Here is a 21,985-nt window from a genome sequence, read left to right as displayed (position 1 = left end):
GGTATAAGGCTTCTTTTAGTGATGATGAAAGTGTCCTAAAATTGTGGTGATAGTTCAACTATTTGGTAAATGTACTAAAAATTATCAAGTTATACCCTTTAAATAGGTAAACTGTATGACTGATGCATGAACTATATCTCAGTAAAGCTGTGACTGAAAAAAAAAATCACAGTGCTAGAAATACTTCTGGTCTCTCAAGGAGGAACCCATGATGTACATGGAGAGAAAGACCATCCTAATATCCCTGCTAGTCTGACCACTCTCTCTCTAGAAAAGTGAACATATCACGGGTCAGGTAACCACAGGACAACCTAGCATCACCTAAGATCCCTGCCTTTGGTTTACAAGTTATTTCATTGAGTGGGAAGTGGAGCCAGTTAGAGAATAACAATGCTAAATACAAGGTTTGCTCGAGTCCAATATCCATGCTTATGCACTAGAGCTAAAAGTGGGAAAATCACATGCCTCAAACCCATTATGAAATCAAATTAACAATACTGAATGGGAAAATCACAAAGCAAACTTATTTAGTCAAATCTTCACCTCAAATGAATGGCTGACCAAAAGAAGGGACTTAAAGGGGGAAAAAAAATCTAATTTTGCACAATATTTCCACAGCCTGCCTGGAAAAGCTTTGCATTTCTCAATTAAAGAGACTGTTTTCCAAGATGGGCTGTGGGTGAAGGGCTTTCCTAATACCATCTATGAACAAGAAAATATCCAAAAGAACATATGCTTTTGCAAGCAGATGAAAGGGGAATCTCAAAAATGGTGAGATTATTTGCTATTATTTTATCTGCCATAGGCCAATTAGGTTATGCACATAGCAAGTGTTTAATACATATTTGCTGAACTGGAAAGAGATTTTGAAACCATGTAAAACAAGGAGACCTGTAATTTTTTGTTTATCAAAACCTATTGGTTTCTGTCAAACCTGAACAAAACATTTTATAAACTGGAGTTGGGACTGCCATTTAATAATCTGAGCTCAAAATATCATGTATTGTCCCTTTTCATGGTCCCCTGCTTTTTAAAAGCTTGGCCCCTTGCATGTAAATAAAACTCCTTTATTTTTTCCCAAAAATTGTGTATGAGTTTAAGTAAGGGCAAAATATTCACTTCTCACTGCATTTTAAAATACAATAAAAATATGCTTCCCAACTCAATAGTTGCTATGTCAGTTTTGAACATTCTTCTCTTATGCAGTCAATCTGATGTGAAAATGATTAGCAAGATTTAGAACATGAGAAGACAAACCTGGAAAGGGAAGAGGATTACAGAGGCTCAATTCAATTTTAAATTTTATTTTTGAAAAGAGACTTTTAAAATTGAAAACATTAACAGAAATAAAAGTTTGAATTTAGTCGATAATTGCCTGTCTGAACTTCTTTTTTTTTAGTTTTTTTTTAATGTTTATTTATTTTTGAAAGAGAGAAACACAGAGTGCGAGTTGGGGGGAGGGGCAGAGAGGGAGAGGGAGACACAGAATCCAAAGCAGGCTCCAGGCTCTGAGCTGTCACCACAGTACCCAACAAGGGGACTTGAACCCATGAGCTATGAGACCATGACCCGAGCCAAAGTCTGTGGCTTAACTGACTGAGCTACCCAAGTAACCCCGAACTTTTTTCTTGATGTTGCTGATGTTATTTTATTTTTCATTCTTCACCTCTTTTTTTTTTCTTTTCAAAGGTTCTTTACGTATTCATACAATATAGCTCTCTCTTGACAACCATATTTAATTAGTCACCAATTTCTAATGATGTCCCCCACCTGGGAGCCTTCTCTTCCAGCATCACTCTGACCATCCTGGTTCAGGCTCTCAGCACTGGTTTTCATCATCCTGTGTATATCTGGGGGTTTCATTTTCCCAACCACTTCCGTAAAACCAGAGATTTTGTTATTATTTTATCAACTGCAAATCCAAATAGCTATGCATGTATTAAGTGTTTAATATGTATTTGTTGAACTGGAGGTGGAAGAGACTGGGAAATCAATCACACTAAATTGAAGATGAAAACACTAAAAATATAGAAAATCCACTCTATGGCCAGTCACCAAGAAGAATGCTCAGGTCCACGTCTTCCAGTTGCATGTTTCCATTACTTAATGTCTAAATACAATCTTAAACACAGATATGATACATTAAATTGCTGAGTATACCAGAATCTTGGTTACTTAAAGAAGACTCAGAAATGTTTGCAGTAGTCCAAGTTGTTATTTCAGTCAGGCAATTAAAAATGTCATCCAGAAGGGGCGCCTGGGTGGCTCAGTCAGTTAAGCATCTAACTTCGGTTCAGGTCATGATCTCAGGCTTCGTGATTTCAAGCCCCATGTTGGGCTCTGTGTTGACAGTTCAGAGCCTGGAGCCTGCTTTGGATTCTGTGTCTCCCTCTCTCTCTGCCTCTCTCCTGTTCATTCTCTTTCTCTCAAAAATAAAATAAACATTAAATTTTAATTTAAAAATGTCATCCAGAAAATGAATACAGTAGTTCCCTCTTATCCATGGGAGATACATTCCAAGACTCCCAGTGGATGCCTAAAGTCATGGACAGTACCAAGCCTTATATACTATGCTTTTTCCTATAATTACATACCATGGTAAGCTAATTTATCAATGAGGTACAGTAAGAGTTTAAGAATAACACCTAATAATAAAATAGAATAATTATAGCCATATCTTAGAATAAAATTTATGTGAGGGGGGTCTCTTGCTCTCAAAATATCTTACTATACTGCATTCACCCTTCTTCTTGTGATGATGCGAGATGAGAAAATGCCTATGTGATGAGGTCAAGAGAAGTGAATGGCATAGGCAGTGTGACAGTGTTAGGTTACTATTAACCTTCTGACAATTTGTCAGAAGAAGTAACAACTGTTTCCCAACCATAGTTAACCATGGGTAACTGAAACTATGGAAAGTGAAACTATAGATAAGAGGGAATTACTGTAACATGCAAATTTTAGTCTTCATTGATCCAAACTGCCTTTCCCCCAAGCAATCAAGCAATCATGTCATTAAAAAATTAAGCACTTATGTTGCACCCAATTAATAACCAGAGCAAACAGTAATCATGCTAATGATAGAATATACAGTTCAAGAACTAACTGAAATTGGCATAAGCAATTGGGTAGGCATTTATTTTATTTAATTTGTTTACATGATGATTACTCATGGCCACATCCCATAGACTTTAGAGTCAAAATCCTTATGTTCAATTGCTTGCTCCACCACTTAGTCTCTGGGTGATCTTGAGTAAGATAAAATTATATATAGTTTTTGTGAGGAATTTTGTCTGTTTGTTTAAGTAGGCTTCACGCCCAGCACAGAGTCCAGTGTGGGACTTGAACTCATGACCCTGAGATCAAGATCTGAGATAGGAACAAGATGCTTAACCAGCTGAGCCGCCCAGGCACCCCTTCTTGTAAGGATTAAATAAACTATAAATATAAATTACTTAGAGTATCTGGGCCAAAGATTTCATTAAATAGTAACAATTTTTATTAAAACTTATTTTTTATTTGTTTCAGTGTTTGTTTTTGCTTCTCAACTTTACTTCTTCCTTGACTATCATCTGGCCTCGCCTCAAACTGCAATTCTAAGAAATAAACTTCTAGATAATACACTGGCCTCCCTAGACAATCGTTTCTCCACAGTTAGGATTATTACTACTTAGAGAATCAGACACATTACTACAAAATTATAATGCGAAACATGGTACTGTGAAGAAGAAAAAGTAGTTGGTATGGATCATTCTTTTGAGCAGCTTAGCAGTTAAGAAAAAAATTGTGTTAGGATAGAGATGTATTATTCATAGAGGGAAAGGAGCAAACGGAGAGGGTAGGAAAGGGAGAAAATGGAAGATTACAAAAGAGGAGAAAAATTAAAGTGCAAAATGGAGGAAATACTGATAGAGTAAGCTTCTAGAAAAAATAGAAATGAATGGAATCAAGAGTGCATATCAATGGATCAGTCCTAGAAAGAAAGTGTAACATCTTCCGAGAAATGACAAAAAAGGAGCTAATGGGTGAAGATATAGAGAAAGCATTAGCTGAGAAAGAAGCTGAAGAAGTAAGTTGTCAACTAAAACATGGGACACCTAGTTACATTTACATTTCAGATATATAATGCATACTTTTTTAGTATAAGTATCTTCCTAATGTTGCCTGGGAAATACCTATACTTAAAAAATGGATAGTTTATATGCAATTCAAATTTAACTGGGCTCCTGTATTTTTCCTTGCCTAATCTAGCAACTCTATGAGGAAATTCACTTTTTATGATCCCTTTATATTCAGAGAAGCCAGCTATATGAAAACCTACTTGGGGAAGAGATGGAGACATGAAAGTGGGAAGGAGTGTTAACGGCCATGGTGAAGCTATGCATCATGGTCTACTTACTCAGCATAGAATTTTCAAATAATTAGGTGAGAGACACTGACTTTCTAGGCCAAATGTTCTCTGGTGTTAAGGAATCAATTCAAATATTGAGGGTTCTTTGCACATCATCTTCCAGTAGGTCAACATCTAGCACTATTTTTCATTCTCATTTTCCACATTTAATTTCCTTCAATATTGAGACCAGAATTAGTTTCCTCAGTGTCCTTGGTGCCTAAGAAAATAAAATTCTTTTGATCTCAACTCAGGTCTAAGAAGTTCTTTTTAACTACCCTTCAGAGTATCCCAGACACTGAATTAAAGACTTCCCAGGATCCTTCTAAGAATGACTTTTTGCAATGTCTCTTAATGCCTTGTTTTGTTCTGCCTGGAAAAGTTCCTTTCTTAGTGGCTGGCCACTTGGAAATCTCCCTTCACCACCTGCTTGATTCTGCTCAGTTAATAATTCCTCATCTGGCTACTTCCAGGCATCTCTGATCCTGAGTATTCCCTCACCCACTGTATCGCACATTCTGAAAGCCCCAGGGTTTCTAAAGTCATACCCCCTCACATCTCCACCCCTGGGGTCACCACCTGGATGCCTGGCACACAGAATAGTTTCTTCAGTATTTGGGGGCTGACTACTTGGTCACCATACCCCAGGAGGTCAAAACACCATTCAGTTACAGCCTTATCATATGTTAAAGTTGTATTTAACTTCAATGGAAAAATACTTAATAAGTAACTTTCAGAAATTATAGATGCAGGATGAGGAGATACACTGAAACTCTCAAACAACATGGTAGGCTATCTCTCTCCTGGAATGACTTGTCATGTAACACCCTAACTCTAAGTGCAATAGCTAGAAAAGTCTCCCTTACGAGGTTAAATTCCAGGAAGAATTTGTTCTAAGAGCACCTGATGCAACCTACCTAAGGGTTCATTTTTATCTTGATGCTTCTGGTAACTCTCTATTAATGTTTATGATACTCAACCCCACAACATATAATTGAACTATTCATGAAGCTTTAATCTTCTTTTTAGATTAGGAGGAAGTGCTAATTCATCAGAAAGAATGTCAGTTTTGTAGTACACCAGACTTAAAAAAAAAAAATCCCCAGTTTTCTGGTCACTTGAACACTGTCCTCTGAATCTTTAAACTTTTCAACTGAAGGCCAAACTCTGAGATGGGCTGTTGAAGAAGATATTTTTAGAATGTATTCTAAAATCTCTCACCAGATGTCAAAACTCCATTTTTGAAGATTTCTGAGAGGAAATAAAATAATTATTTTTTGATTGCATAAAACACATGTGATTTTAAATATACAAAATATTAATTATAACTCTTTGAGGCAGAGCCTTAAAAAATATGGGAGGAAGACAACAGGGACTGTCACCAGGTTCTCAAATTCTGCATCTGTGTCTATGAATTTGGTATTTCTCCAGTTACACTTAGGTACCCTGCCACTAAAATGGTATTGTTCCAACTTGAGGGAGGCAATTGTGAGGAAAAAAATAATTTTTTTTAATTTCAAATTATTTTTGTGCATGTATATGCATGTGAGAGACAGAGACAGAGTATTTGGTATTAGCTTCTATTCATATATACTAGAATATAATATAGATTATTTGACTAACATGAAATTCTATTTGAATTTAAGTAAAACAAGCCATCACAGCCTTTTCTGTTTCTCTGCAAAGAACTTCAAGAGTCCAATGATCTCTGCTATCTGCTTGTAAAAAGACTGAAAAGAACATAGTCAGGGGCTAGGCTGACTCCTAGTTTTGCACTATTTCACTATGTGGCCTTAAGCAAGTTCATGTATTTCTATAGACCCTAATTTCCCCAAATATAAAATAAGGATTAGGGTTAGGTCAGCGAATTTTGAACTTTTTTTTTTTAATTTAAGAAAGCAATTTTAAAATAAAATCGTACCAAGAAATATAAGATAAAAGCAAAACATCTTTGAAAGGTAGGGGTAAAAAGGAAGAGTCCAAAATCACCCGAAACTTTGTCTTGATAAAGACAAACTCTCATTCCCAGAAAATCCCACACAACCATTGTTATTACATATTATTTATGCCTATTTTAATCATGTGGCTAAATAAACTTTAAAATCTTCTCCAGTTTTATCAAGAAACTATTTTATTAAATGCAAATATACACCCTCTTGCACTGTTGGTGGGAATGCAAATTGGTGCAGCCGCTCTGGAAAGCAGTGTGGAGGTTCCTCAGAAAATTAAAAATAGACCTACCCTATAACCCAGCAATAGCACTGCTAGGAATTTATCCAAGGGATACAGGAGTACTGATGCATAGGGGCACTTGTACCCCAATGTTTATAGCAGCACTCTCAACAATAGCCAAATTATGGAAAGAGCCTAAATGTCCATCAACTGATGAATGGATACAGAAATTGTGGTTTATATACACAATGGAATACTACGTAGCAATGAGAAAGAATGAAATATGGCCTTTTGTAGCAACGTGGATGGAACTGGAGAGTGTGATGCTAAGTGAAATAAGCCATACAGAGAAAGACAGATACCATATGGTTTCACTCTTATGTGGATCCTGAGAAACTTAACAGAAACCCATGGGGGAGGGGAAGGAAAAAAAAAAAAAAGAGGTTAGAGTGGGAGAGAGCCAAAGCATAAGAGACTGTTAAAAACTGAGAACAAACTGAGGGTTGATGGGGGGTGGGAGGGAGGGGAGGGTGGGTGATGGGTATTGAGGAGGGCACCTTTTGGGATGACCACTGGGTGTTGTATGGAAACCAATTTGACAATAAATTTCATATATTGAAAAAATAAAATAAAATTTTCATTAAGAAAATGCAAATATACTATAATAAAGATACTATATGTGGTCTATTGAGTCAATACAATTAAGCAAGACTGTAAATAAAATCCCACACATCACATGTCTGAATATTTAAGACTTAGTAATCAACATTTTTAGTCAAAATTATACAAATAGCTATTTTTTCCCTATAGGTGGGAATTTTCTCAACAAATGCTGAAAATGACAGCAATTCTAATAACACCCACATAATTGTGACCTTTTGGCTACAGCCTCCCTCACCATTATTCCCATAAGTCTGTCTACATTTATAAACCCTAGCTCTTATATTAAACCCCTTCATTCCCCTCCTATTTGAATCAAGATTGGAATGATGTTGGTATGGGAAAATGAAAATGTTCTAAGAATAAGGATCTGAATTGGTTCTCTGATTGATTAAATCTAAAAACAGCAATGATGCCACAAAGGTTATGTAACTTTGGAGAATTGAATAGACTCTTAAGAGTACACTCATCTAAAGTATATTTAAGGCAAAGCATATGGCAGAGAAAAAAAAGAAGCAAACACAGGAAGCATTGGGGGCCAACAGACTTGCAGGCTCAGCCACTCAGGTTCCTTTCTGAACCACCCAGGATGAGCCTCATTTCTGGACTATGAGCCACCATACGTCTGGATATGTATGAGAATTCTCAGTTCAGGAGAGCTCTGGCAAAAATTTCCAGAGGGGTCTTCTATGCCCTATTTATCCTAGAGACAAACCCAGGTTATGTAACTGGTTAAACCAGCCATAAGTCATCCAACCTGCAAGTCCCTAAAGAACATTAAAAAACTGGCCCTGGCCTCTACCAAGGAAATTTTGCACTTTTAACAGCACATTAAAAAATCACTACCTAGCCTATCTCATCCTTATCTTGCCTAAGTGTCAATACCAGACTTCAGATTTCCCAGAGATAAGCAGAGATCTGTCCCTGTCCAAAAGCAAGATAATTGTATTTTACAAAAACCTCATTGGCACAGGAAAATAAGACATGGGTAGCCTTTGACATGGACTGGTAAAACAAACAAACAAAATACTGCATTCTGGAGAACTACGGAGATTAATGCCACTGTCAAGGACACGAAAAATGGCGGCGAGGTTATGTCTATCAAACTCCACATCAACTCACCTCTCTGGACTATGCAGAAGCCAGATGAATCTTAGAGAATTACAATGGATTATCATAAATTAATCAAGGAGTGACTCCAATAGCAGCTACTGTTCCAGCAAATCAGCACAACCCGTAACACCTGATGTGAAGTTAGTGATTTGGTACAATTTTTTCTCTCTCTATTCCTTTAAGAAATGAAGGAATTGCAACAAACTTCCTCTGCCTTCATTCAGGAATACATTAACTTTCCAGTCTACAGTTTCAATATAGGCTGTATGGAAGTTGACCATCTGGCCATTTCACAGATTATGACGTAAATTCACTAAATTGAATGCAGACCAACCTGGTGAGCAAAAAATAACAAATACCCTAGATCAGTATAACTCAAAGTGTAGTCTGCAGACCAATTTGTCGCTAATATGCAATAGGTTAATTATAAAAATTTACAGTAAGATATAAAAATTTAGAGGGGCGCCTGGGTGGCTCAGTTGATTAAGCGTCCGACTTTGGCTCAGGTCATGATCTCACAGTCCATGGGTTCAAGCCCTGCATCAGGCTCTGTGCTGACAGCTCAGAGTTATCAGCTCCCTCTATCTCTACCCCTCCCCCACTCATGTTCTGTCTCTCTCTGACTCTCAAAAATAATTAAAAATTTAAATGAAGTATTTAGAAATTATATAGAAATTTGATAGCATAATTTCTTGGACCTAATATTAAAAAATTTAAACTTGTATGCCCTATGTGTTTATAATTTTATTCTTTAGCTATTCATTTTTTGCTGTATTTTACAAAAGTAGCAGTCTTGAAATGGAGTGGAAATTTTATTTTTTTTTTTATTTTTTTTTTTTTTAATTTTTTTTTCAATGTTTTTTATTTATTTTTGGGACAGAGAGAGACAGAGCATGAACGGGGAAGGGGCAGAGAGAGAGGGAGACACACAGAATTGGAAACAGGCTCCAGGCTCCGAGCCATCAGCCCAGAGCCTGACGCGGGGCTCAAACTCACAGACCGCGAGATCGTGACCTGGCTGAAGTCGGACGCTTAACTGCGCCACCCAGGCGCCCCATGGAGTGGAAATTTTAAAAGAAAAAAAAAAAGTTGGAGAAATATTGCCCAAAGCAGGGATCAACAAACTATTGGGAGCCTGTTTTTACATGGCCCATGAGCCAAGAACGATTGTTTATATTTTAAAGAATTGTTAGAAGGAGAAGGAAAAGAAGGAGGGGGAAGAAGAGGAGAAGAAGAAGGAGGAATAGTAGTAGTGCTATTGTGACAAAGAATGTTATATATGTTATATGATCTACTAAGCTTAAAATATTTAATATCTGGCCCTTCACAGAAAAACTATTTCCAATCCCTACCCTAGATACCTTGGTAAGAAACATGTATGACAAAGCATAAGAAATAAACCCCTCAGTAACTCAGAGTTCTGTAACTTGAGTAAGGTTTCTAGAGTTCCAATGCACGTCAACATATCAGATCTGAGGTGAGGGACAAGCTGGTGTATCTGGAACCTACTACCACTAAGAAAGAAACACCATGCCTACTAGGCCTCTTGTTTCTTTTTTTTTTTTCTTTTTAGTTTATTTATTTATTTAGTTAGTTAGTTTATTTATTTATTTATTTAGTTAGTTAGTTTATTTTATTGAGAGAGAGAGAGCAAGCACATGCAAAAGAGTTGGGGAGAGGCAGAGAGAGAGAGAGAGATGGAGAGAGAGAATCCCAAGCAGACTCCACTCTGTCAGCTCAGAGCCTGACACAGGGCTCAAATTCATAAACCACGAGATCATGACCTGAGCCAAAATCAAGAGTCAGACACTTAAGCAACTGAGCCACGCACGCACCCCAAGGACTCCTTGAATTTTGAAGACAACATATGTCAGATTTGGGCATGAAAGTTGTTTGGACATATTTACCAAGTAACTTACACGATTTCTACTTTTTAGTGGAGTCCAGAGAGCAGGCCCTGCCATGGGTCCACACCCATGCAAGCCTCTCTGCTTCTTGTGCCTTATAATGAAGCTGTTCCCATGGTACATGAGGTATCTGTGATGGATATGGTGCATGGAGTCCTTGGCATGGCACTATTGATGAATCATCATGCAGACCCTTGGGATTCTAGAGTAACTCATGCCCTCTTCTGCGGAAGGCAGAACCATCCTCCTCTGAAACACAGCTTCTTTTGTACTTGGGGCCCTGAATAACTGATATGAGCCACAGAGTTACTATGGAACCCAACATGTTCATCACATGCAGTGGTATCTGAATCACGAAGCCATAAACACTGATGAGGGTGGCAGCAGTCCATCACCAAGTGTTAGTGGCATATGAGAAACTGGGCTCCAGATGGTCCTGAAGGCACACATAAGCTGCATGAGCATGTCTCTCAGGGTGCCTACTTCTGTTTCATTGCCTCTTCTCCCTCACCTTACATGTGGCTTCATGGAGACTCCCCTATTACCAGTTCACCAAGACAAAACAGTTGGGCACAGTTCACAAATGGTCCCAAAAGATAATCTAAAACCACCCAAAAATGGAAGGCAGTAGTGGCCTTTGAAGGGTCGTTGTTTCATGGATATCTTCCCTGTACATAGAATTTTGAGTTGTTATTTGGTTTGTCCGGAAGACACGATTGCCTAGGAAATGGAAATATAAATCCACACTTTTATGTGTGCAGACACCGACAATTTAGCTGAGTGAGTGGTCAGGGATTTGAAAAGAGCCAGATTCAAAAATTGAAAATATGCTTAGGAGAAAAGGTATGTGGACAGATCTTTCAAGAAGGTCACAGAGTTTGAGGGGTATTGTGTCTCATGTAACCACAGCAGCACAAACAGCAGAGGAGACTTCAACAATCAGATGTATGAAACGTTCCATTTTGTGAGTAGTATCATGGCTGGAGTTATGGACATTATGTAGAGTCTCAAACATAAGAATTTGCATTCACCACGGCTAATGTGGCTATATCCACTGCTAAGGGAACAATTTATCACTTCATCAGTTCTGAGTCCCCAGTAGGTAGGAAACTATGATAAACTTGCTTAGGGCAAAGGGGACTATCAGTAATGGAAGTCAGAAGTTGTGAGTATCAAGAATGGCCATGCAACAAGTTGTAGAAAAAGGGCTAGTAACTGTCTATATTTTCTTTATTCTTTGATATATATACATTTGCATAAATTAACCTTCTTCTCCATCCTCCATTGTTAAATATAAAATATGTTCCTATGGGTTGACTCTACATTTCAATATTCAAGTCATAGAATAACAGAAGTGGATAAAATGGCATAGGAGCCTTTGTACATTCCCTTACAGGAGAATGAATGTGTCTGCACTTGAATCAAGGTTAGTTGTATTAGACTAGTTAGAAATGAGACATTATATTTGTCATCATTCAGAAATTAAATGAAGGGGCTGCTTGGGTGGCTCAGTCGGTTGACTTCGAATCTTGGTTTTCAGCTCAGGTAATGATATCATGGGGCCTTGCACTGGACTCTGCCCTGACAGAGCAGAGCCTGCTTGGGATTCTATCTCTGCCCCTCCCTCACTCCCATGCACACGCTCGCTCTCTCTCTCTCTCAAAACAAATAAACTTAAAAAAAAAGAAATTAAATACAGGGAGAAGTGCTGAGTTGGTAAAGGGGTCAATTTTGTTGAATTGCTTTTTGTTAACTTAGTACAGCACTATCCCCTCCTTTGCAATGCAGAAGATTAGCCAAGAACTATATTTTTGAAGATCTCCTATTTTGTATGGCTTTGGGATAGAGCTGGCCAATGAGGGAAACTCTCGTGATATTTTGCAGGCAGACTAGAGAAGAAATTCTTGAGATCTCTTAGAAGTTCATAGAAACCCAATTCATGATATTCTTGGGACTTCATGATAACCAGATTGATGGCTGGATGAGGGATATTCAGGACTTCCCAGGCATCCCAGATGCACCCACATTTTTGTGATTGTCTGACAGTTGGTAGGAGCTTTCCCAAAGATGCCGAGGTTGCAGCAGTTTCCTGGCTGCAATCACACACTTTTAAGAATCACACACTTTAGTGCTTCAGGCTGAGGTCATAGTGACTATTCCTGCTGTAGACTCCCCAGCACTCACTCTCTCCACTCTTGCCACAATCATGTAAACTCGAATTCCTTTGATTGATATTTTCTTCCCCATAATACCTAAAGTGGCTCTGTTTTCCTCACTAAATCCAGATAGATACAAAATTATTTGCCTTTCCTTTTATCTGTGTACCTTTTCCCCTCAAATTCTCTCTGATTTCCAAAAGCACAGTCCATCTGTGATGACACTGGCGGAAGCATGACTCACAAACTTTTATGGCATTTGGATATGGCTACTTTTTGTTTTGAAAATATAGGGCAAGATATGGAGAGGTACTTCTCCGAGACCTAAACAGTATTATGCCATGAGAACGAATGTTCATAGTTTTTCAGACTGCACTGTGCCCGTGCTGAGTCCTGAATCCCAAGCAACAAAAATTATCACATGTTCTTAAATGAATATAGTCTCTGTGTGTTTGTGTCACACAGGGACCTCTAAAGTTCAGGGCCTCCAATGGTGGGTCTGTCTTGTCCCAATCTAAAGGCAGTTCTAAGAGTGAAGGTCATCAGTCCAGGAAGACTGCAAAGGAACATATATAGATGTTATGTCTTCTAGTCTATATGTTGCCATCATTTTAAAAGCTGCCACGGTGAGAAAGTGGAATGTATTGCTTACACATTTATGTAAAGCCACTGAAATACATGGAGTGATTCATTCATGTTGTTGCATAAATAAAAGCAACTGACATGAAATTAGTCACAAGAGCACTAAGTCACACTTTCCCTTTATTACTTACATCAGAGCCCCAAAGGTATATATACCCTCAGGGTGATTCACTGGTGGTAAAAAAGCCCACCAACTATTTTAGGCCTTTTAGAATTCTACATCAAAAATGCTTATAATAAATATGCTTAAAGTAGCCAGTGGAGAAACCAACCAAGCTACATAAATGCTGCAGTGCATTTGTGGGACTTTTCCTACTGAATCTGTGTTATCTAAGCCCATACAGAAGACATCAATTTCTGTCCCAGCAGTAAAGAAGATTTCAGGTTCATTTTAATCCTAAGATTAAAGGGATAGAGGAGATGCTGAGAGATCTTCAAGTTCATCAAGATTAGACTTAAATTGTTCCAAGGAGAACAGAATCCAATCTCTTTAGACTCTCTAGGGAAGGGATATTCAACTTCCTCTGCTACTATTCTCACTGTTGGGTATCATTTGAATGCTTCCTTGTAACTCTAACATAAATCAATTCTGTTGCTATTTCCTGTCCTTTGTCCCACACCAGATAGGACAGTTTACATCCTCTTTGTCAATGAATGCTTTGAGATTAATTTATATGTATATAAAATGCAAATGTGACCCTGAAGCCTAGATTCATTTCTGCAACACCCATCTTATGAGCACCTCCTACGTTACTGTTGCTGTGCTAAGCACTGGGAAAGAAACAAAAGAAGTTCATAACCTAAACTGTGAACCTAAAACCACATTTAACCTTTGTAGCTCTTTATGGTTTATAAAGTGCTTTCATTCTCTTGATAACATTTGAACTTTGTAAAACTCATCTAACATTTTCCAGGATTACTCTCTCAGTAATACAACCCAAGACATAACAAAGAAGTGAGGGATCTTGGCTGTTATCCCATATCTTTCAATTCTTTGTCCAAGGCTCTTTCTATTATGCTTGTTTTATGAATACTCTTCTCAGTGAAATGAAGGCTGAAGCCATCACCCAGCACATCTGAGATGCAAGTCTGGACCCCATTGCTGCAATCAGTCAATCCAGGTATCAATCTTGCCATCCAACTTATTCATCCTACATGTTCAGTATAAGAAGACATACGTATCCAAAGTATAGTGAATGGTATGTTTTCTGAACATTTCGTGGGAAATGAAGGAGAGGGTACAGATAATCTACTAGGACTTAGTAGAAATTAGAAGAGACTATTTTTCCCCAGTTTTTTTTTTTTTTTTTGTGGCCACTTAGCCAATCAGTGGTCCATTTTTCCTTGCTCTCCTTTAGTTTCTTCTGTTTTGTTGCAGCAGTATCTATACTGCCCACAAGTGATCCTCACTACTCCATGAAACAATCCTGGCAGGTATACTCAAATACCCATTTTGACCGGGGTGCTGTAATTAGAGATCATTTGGTTGTGAGTAACAAAAAATAGTCTTAAACTTCCTTAAACAAAAATCGTAATTATGACCACTTCATTCCCACCACATACCAAAACAGGAAGTGGAAAAGCCGGTCACAAGGTTACTTTACAATTTCTCCAAGCACTGACTCAGTGGATGCCACATTACTATCACCCTCTGCAGAATAGTTTTCTCTGCTTCTCCCAGCAGAATTAAGATGCTTCATGAAAGCCAGACAGCAACTTTAACTTTAAGCACCTACCAGAAACTGCCAACAGTTCTCACATCCTGTGAGAAAAAAATCTGGTTGACTCAGCATGTGCCAGCCAAGTCAGATGCCCAATAAACCATGGCCCAAATTATATAACCCATTTCTACCTGGCAAAAGTGATGCAGTTGTATCAAGATACAATTGTCTCAAAAAAGGGGCCTTGGAATCTGACTTCAGCTCAGGTCATGATCTCACAGTTTATGAGGTCAAGTCCCACACTGGGTGAGCTCAAGCCCTGCTTTGGGTAAAACACAAGTCCTGGATGAGCCTTGCTTCTCTCTCAATCCCTCTCTCTCTCTGCCCCTCGTTCACTTGCACCCTCTCTCTCCCCCCCCCCTGCAAAAAAATAAACAAAAATAAACTTGGATACAACTGACAAATGGGCAAAACATATACATAAGCCAAACATTTAAAGCCTATACTTCTGGGGCACCTGGGTGGCTCAGTCAGTTAAATGTCCAACTCTGGCTCAGGTCATGATCTCATGGTTCATGAGTTCGAGTCTCGCATCAGGCTCTGTGTTCACAGCTCAGAGCCTGGAGACTGCTTTGGATTCTGTGTCTCCCTCTCTGTCTCTATGTCTCTCTGCCTTTCCTCCACTCATGCTCTCTCTCTCTCTCTCTCTCTCTCTCTCTCTCTTTCTCAAAAATAAATATTTAAAAAAATTTAAAGCCTATACTTCTGAATTTGAGAGATCAATATCTATTCAATCAGTTAGCTCTTCAGTCAACAAATAGAAGTTTTTGCTCTGCAGAAGGCTCCATGGTGAAGAAATAAAGACTCAAACATGTATCCTGCACAAAGACAATCTGTCTAGTAAAGCGTACAGACAAATAAGACAGAATGCCGTGTTTCTCTAATGAGACCATCTCAGTGTTCCAGCGATTCCATGGAAGTTCTTTATGACAGTTTTAAAATACTGCCTTTGAAAAAAAATAAAAAATAAAAATAAAATAAAATAAAATACTGCCTTTGTATTTTGTTGGGAGTCTGAAAACATAATCTATTCTGGATTACCTAGATAAATACCTAGTAAACCATGTTTTGCCACAGACTTTCATTGGTTAAGTCTGATTAGTGTCTATTTATTTACGAGGTAAATAAATAAAAATAAAATAAAATGATCACCTTAAGTAACCACTTTAACTTTGAACTATTTAATCAAACATTTCTTACATTGGGATCCAGATATATTTTGGGGGCCTTGAGGTTCCTCAAGTTTAAGAAGCACTGATATAAGGAGAAAGTTAGTAAAGTGTTGCCAGTTAGTGAACCTCTTGTATGAATTATATATTTTTAGAAAGATTTTATAAAATTTCATACTTAACCTTAAAGTAATCACTTGAAGTTGGTTATTATCCTTATTGTGTAGGTAAGGAAACTAAAGTCTGTAAAAGCTAAGCAGTTTTTCCAAAGGTCACAGAGATGGCCAAGTAGGAGCTATAATGATAATCCAAGTATACCTCATAGTATCTCATCTATATCTTTTCTTCTACATCATGTTGGCTAAGGAGAGGGAACATTCATATACTATACTCCATACTTTTATATGGTATCTAGGTACTGAGAAGGTAATTCTGGCAAAATCAGAAAAGCTAAAAACCATAGGGGCATCTAGAGAACAAAGATTATTTGAATCTGGCAAATGTAGTGGGCATGAAAGTAGGGTTGCCAGATTTAGCAAATAAAAATATAGGACACTCAGTCTCAGTTACATTTAAATTTCAGATAAACAATGAGTCATTTTTATAGTATGAATGTTTTCCATATACATATATATATGTGCGTGTATATATATGTGTGTATATATATGTGTGTGTATATATATATATATATATATATATATATATATATATATATATGATACATTCATACCAAAAAATGACTCATTGCTTATCTGAAATTCAAATTAACTGGATATCCTATATACTAATCTGGCAATCGTCCATGAAAGGAGGTAGGTGGGTGTAAGCAGGAGTGGTAGAGATAAATGGAGCTGAAGACTGTCAAATGGCTAAGATTAGACTTTATTCTCCAAACAAAGGGGAATCAATTGGAATATCTGAGGGAAACAGCAACATGATCAGATTTGTGTTTCAGGAAGATTAATCTGTCTCGAAAAGGTAAAACAAATTAGAAACATGAAGTGTTAGAGGTAGCAGTTCAGAGGAGAGGAATGAAAACCTGAATTATGAGAGTGGCAGTAGGATAGAGGTGCTGAGGTAGATCTGAGTGACGTAACAGAGGTAGCATCATCACATTAGGTAAGCCCAAAGTGGCCAGCAAAATGTGCCTATCTGGATTTGTAGAACTAACAAACTCCTTTGGAAAAAAAAAAATAGGTACCATTGTCAATATTTCTATTTTAAAACACGTGCTTGAAATGCCTCTTGGATTGTTTCCCCCACATTTGGGTGTCATTTTCCCCAGAAGCTATGTAAACAGCTCAGACTCAATCCTGAGTTCCTACACTAAATTCATGAAGTAGTTTTTCATCATGACAGTGAACCCAGAGCACACACTCAAGAGGCATATGATGGATTGAGGACAGCTTTGAGCTGCCAGTGGGAATGAAAAACAGAAGACTGAAGACTGCAGCACACCAGAGAGAAACTTTACCTTTTAGTTGTTTTTTATCAAGCATGAAGTTTGTCTTTTGCCCCAGGACTGCAGTGTTTTCCACACGGGCATAGTGGTTTATGGTCACAGTGTGGGTACCCTCCAGAGGTTACTTAAGTCATCCATCAGAGCCAGTCTTCAGCTGTCACATGGCCATCAAACAGACACCACACATACTGAAAAAGAACAGAATGTGGAGGCAGTCTTAGAATCTTTTAAAATTCTTTTTTTTTTCATTTATTCAGATAATATTTATCACTATGCTCTAGAGCAGCGTCATCAAACTAAAGCCCACAAGCCAAATGTGACCTCTAGGCTGTTTTTATAAATAAAGTTTTATTGGAACACAGCCAAATCCATTTGTTTAGCTGCTTTTAAGCCCCAATGACAGAAATCTCACATCTTGCAAAGTCAGGAAACTTTCCTAAATAGACAGTAAACATTTGAGGCTTTCTGGGACCATTCAGTTGGTGTCAGAACTACTCTAGTCTGCATAAAAGAGTAAAAGCAACCATAGACAATGTGTAAATAAATGGCCATGGCTGTATTCCAATATAATTTTATTTACAAAAGCAGGAGGTCAACCTGCAGCCATAATTTGTTACTCCCTAGTCTATACCATAGAGTGTCTCTGGTTTATGCCTCTAGAAAATGCAGTAATAATTTCCCTCAAGAACTAACCAATGCTGGCTCAGTATTTTCTTTCTCTCTACTAGTATAGACATAGAAGTTTGACAAAACATATTTTATTTGTTTTGGTTTCTCCATTTGATGACTTATCTCTCTCGGAAATACAATTTCAACATATCACAATTAAATCTCAAGTTCATTTTATTCTCATTCAAATATTTGTTTAATTAGTATGTGTTGCCAAGAAAAGAAAACATCATTTTCATACACTTCTCAAACTCATTTGACCGGAGACATTTTATGATGTTTTTTTCAACATATACCTGGGTAAATTGGGTTATTTGAGTTTGGATGTAGAGTCTACCACATGATGACCTATTGCTGGCAGTTGGAAAGGAAAATAAATGACCATTTAGTAGGCACACTCTGAATGCACCCATTGCTACATCTTGAGTGCTATCCATTTTATGTGGAATAATAAGTTACTAGTAATAATCCAATCACAGAAACCACAGTGGTAATTTGATCAGGGAAACTTGAGTATCAGGAATTATTAACGAGTATGCAGGGAATGAGTATTTTACTAGTAAAACATAAGAGAATACTAAAGAATACAGTAAAAGTAGACACAGGAGCAGCCACTACCAATGGGGCTAAAGGAGAGTACCCAAGGAAGAAACCACCTCACAATGGGGCTCCATCAGGGCTGAGATTCAGATTTCCTTGGAGGGTATGGCTGTGGCCTACCGGATGACTGGTTTGTTGAGTGCCTGCAGGCTGGGACTGACAAGCAAAAAACCAACCACTCACTGAGGTGCCAAGATTTTCATGGAAGGCACCCACTGGGGTACCCACAGGACTTGCTAGGAAGCTCCCCAGTGAGATACCTGCAGATTCACTCAGGAACCACCCACTAGGATCCTGGAGAAACTACCTAGGAAGCCACCAGCTGGCCACTATGCCCTAGGAGCAAGAGAAAAGGCAAGGTGCTGAAACTGGAAGAGATGTCCCTCCAGCGCCCTCTACTGACAAGGCCTAGCATTGTGCAAGGTGATGAATGTATTACAGAGTTCAGCTCATGTATCAAAAAGCAAGGCAAGGAAGCATGGATTCTAAGCTAAAAGTTAATAATTGATGATTGACATGAAAAACAATTGCAATTCACAAATATGGCCTGCAAAAGCATTAATTAATCAATATACTATATTCTAGTAAAAATCCATTCATGTACCTTAATATCCCCCATATGCCAGGAACTACCCCTAAGCTCTGAATGTACACTCTCCTCTGGACTTAGTGTAGATGTCTGTTATCCACTGTGTGTTTGGCCCTAAAATTAATATATTGAACCCTCTAACCTCCATGCTGTAGTGTGACACAAAAGCACGTCATTATTTCCAGGGTTTGTCCCATGATTTCTAAATTTGTACCTTTGCTAATGCTTTTTTCTCCAACCCTTCAAAATAAAAGATTTGATGAAATGCTACCTATTATTTAAGGTCTGGTTCAAAGTCACTGCCTTCACTGTCTGCCTTAAATTTTCCATCTGAAACTTTTATCTCTATTCTGGGGCCCATGGTACCATGTGACAGGTTCTGTTATAGGTGCTCGGTATATAGTTGATTAAGACAAAACTCTCCATATAGGGATTCACTGGAAGTGGATGAAACAGACAATAAAGAAAGAAATAGGAGAAAAACTCAGACAGTATTACCCCAGAAGCCAGTGAGAAAGTGCAAAATAGAAGGAATGATCATCAATGCCAAATGCTACTGAGAAATTTGATAATAGAAAAACTGAAAAGAGACCACTGAGCCTGGAAAAATGGAAAAACGGAAGTATCCTTTATAAGAGTTATTTTGGCAGAATAGTGAAAACAAAAGCCTAATTGGAGTGGATCAAAGAGACAATGAGAGATGAGGAAGAAACAGTCAGTGGGTAGAGACAGTTTTTGTTTTGCTGTAAGAGGGAGCAAATGGGATGACTGCTTGATCTAAGGTGAATGCTTTCCTATATTTTTAAGGGGAAAGACTTTATAGCATGATTTTATATTTACAGAAGAGATCTACAAGAGAAAAACTAGTAAGATGCAAAGAGAAGCCCTTAAAGAAGTAATATATCTAATAGGCAACTACAGAAACTATAGGTTAGAATGGTGCTAGTTTAATCATGAAACAAGAAGAAAAAGAGAGGAGATAAGGATGCAAGCATAGAAAGAGATCTGGGGAGGGAAAAGAAGTCTAATCTGATAGATTCTAGTTTTTCAGGGAAGTAAGGAATAAAATTTGGGGGAGGGTTGTTAGAGTTTGGAAGACAAGGAGGTATAAACGGGTCATCTCAGAAAATAAGGTGAATTTGCTCGGCTGGCCATGAGGCGTTGCTGATGTATTTGAGAATTTAACATTGACTAGGCAGCGTGGTTGTGTCTTTTTCTCCAACTACACTCTGATGCTTGAGTGCAGAGGTGAGGTATCTGGAGAGTTGTGTTTAATCAATATAGAGATATTGTAAAGTAAGTATGACAGGAAAAGGGAAGGGAAAGGAGTTGAAGATATATTTAAGGGAATATTTAGTGTAATGGAGCATGTGTTCTGATCTAGATGATCAGGGAAGAGAGTACATGAGGAAAGGAATGAATAATGTAAGAGCTACTTAGTAACAGAACTCCCAGCGGGGTCAAAGAATGGATTAAAACAGGACACTGGAATGGTACGGTTATTCCTTACAACAAGGTGTAAAATATAATGATGGAATTGGGTAGCTGGAGTGGGATGGTGAAAAAGATTCTTGAGACTGGGGGTTAAAGAAATTTTATCCTATCTAATGGCATTAAATACTGCCCAGTCCTAGAGAGACAGGTATACATGTATATTTTCCAAAATTTAAGTTTATAGCACCTTAATGTATCAGTAATTTTTCTCACATCACTCAGGGGTCAAAAAATTAAAAATTAAAGGTAAATAAATTATCTAACTGTTCTGTTTATTAAGTAGTTAGGTCCAAATAACTTAATAAATGTTTAAGTCTTTTTTTAATTAAAAAAAATTTTTTTTAATGTTTATTTATTTTTTGAGAGACAGATGGAGTGTGAGCAGGGGAGGAGCAGAGAGAGAGGGAGACACAGAATCTAAAGCAGGCTCCAGGCTGCACAGACCCCGACATGGGGCTCGAACTCATGAACCATGAGATCGTGATGTGAGCTGAAGTCAGTTGCTTAACTGACTGAGCCACCCAGAAGCCCCAATAAATATTTAAGTCTTAACAACTTAGTATTTGTTTGAAAAAATACCCATAAATTAAAAGAGAAAATAATATTTGGGCTAACTGAATAGATACATAAATTATCCCAATGAAGAGAGTGTAATGTCTTGGGAAAAACTGATCTCTTGACTAACTTGGAAATGTGATAATGCACTGCTGGCATCCACTCTTCCTTAGTACTGTGGCCAGAGCCTGGGAACCCAGGTTTCCAGTCCAAGAATTGATCCCATTTGGTGTGTCCACATCTGGCATGGAGAGCCGGTTGTTGTTGTTAATTTTCTGCTTGGGATAAGTATCAAGAAGAAAGGGTTCAAGAAGAAAAGCAATGTAAATAGGTTCACACAGGAAGATTTTTACTAGTTCTGGTTTCCTTTTCCTATTGGTAATAATAATAGCAATAAAATCAACTATTTGCTGACTCACTGTAGTCTTTACTTTCCCTTACACTCTCCCCATCCAATTGATTGCCCAGACCCACATGGATTTAGTCTGTTATTACTGCCTCCTAATTGAGCTCTCCTTTTGCAATCTCATCTAACATTTTAGAACTTCTTGGCTTTCTGCTTAAAGATTCCTATAAAACTGTCTGATTTCCTTTTTGCACAGGTGATTCTGTCTGAGTTCTTCCTTTCTTCTGGAATGTTCCCAGCCCTATTCCTACCTGTCAAAATTGTTTCATTTCTTAGAAGC

At 37.9% G+C, this 21,985-nt stretch overlaps 1 long non-coding RNA gene across 1 annotated transcript in view; it reads right to left on the bottom strand.

The window, feature by feature from the left end:
* Positions 1 to 21,985, bottom strand: part of LOC131484611 (uncharacterized) — a 68,560-nt gene that overhangs the window by 44,510 nt on the left and 2,065 nt on the right. Inside the window, exon 2 of the long non-coding RNA XR_009248337.1 lies at positions 17,405 to 17,580. This is a non-coding gene — a long non-coding RNA (uncharacterized LOC131484611). The remainder of the gene's footprint in view (positions 1 to 17,404; positions 17,581 to 21,985) is intronic.

This window comes from Neofelis nebulosa, chromosome 9 (assembly GCF_028018385.1).
Source record: "Neofelis nebulosa isolate mNeoNeb1 chromosome 9, mNeoNeb1.pri, whole genome shotgun sequence".
Lineage (NCBI taxonomy): Eukaryota > Metazoa > Chordata > Mammalia > Carnivora > Felidae > Neofelis > Neofelis nebulosa.
The sequence above is the reverse complement of the archived record's forward strand: the minus strand, read 5'-3'. Positions and strand labels throughout refer to the sequence as shown.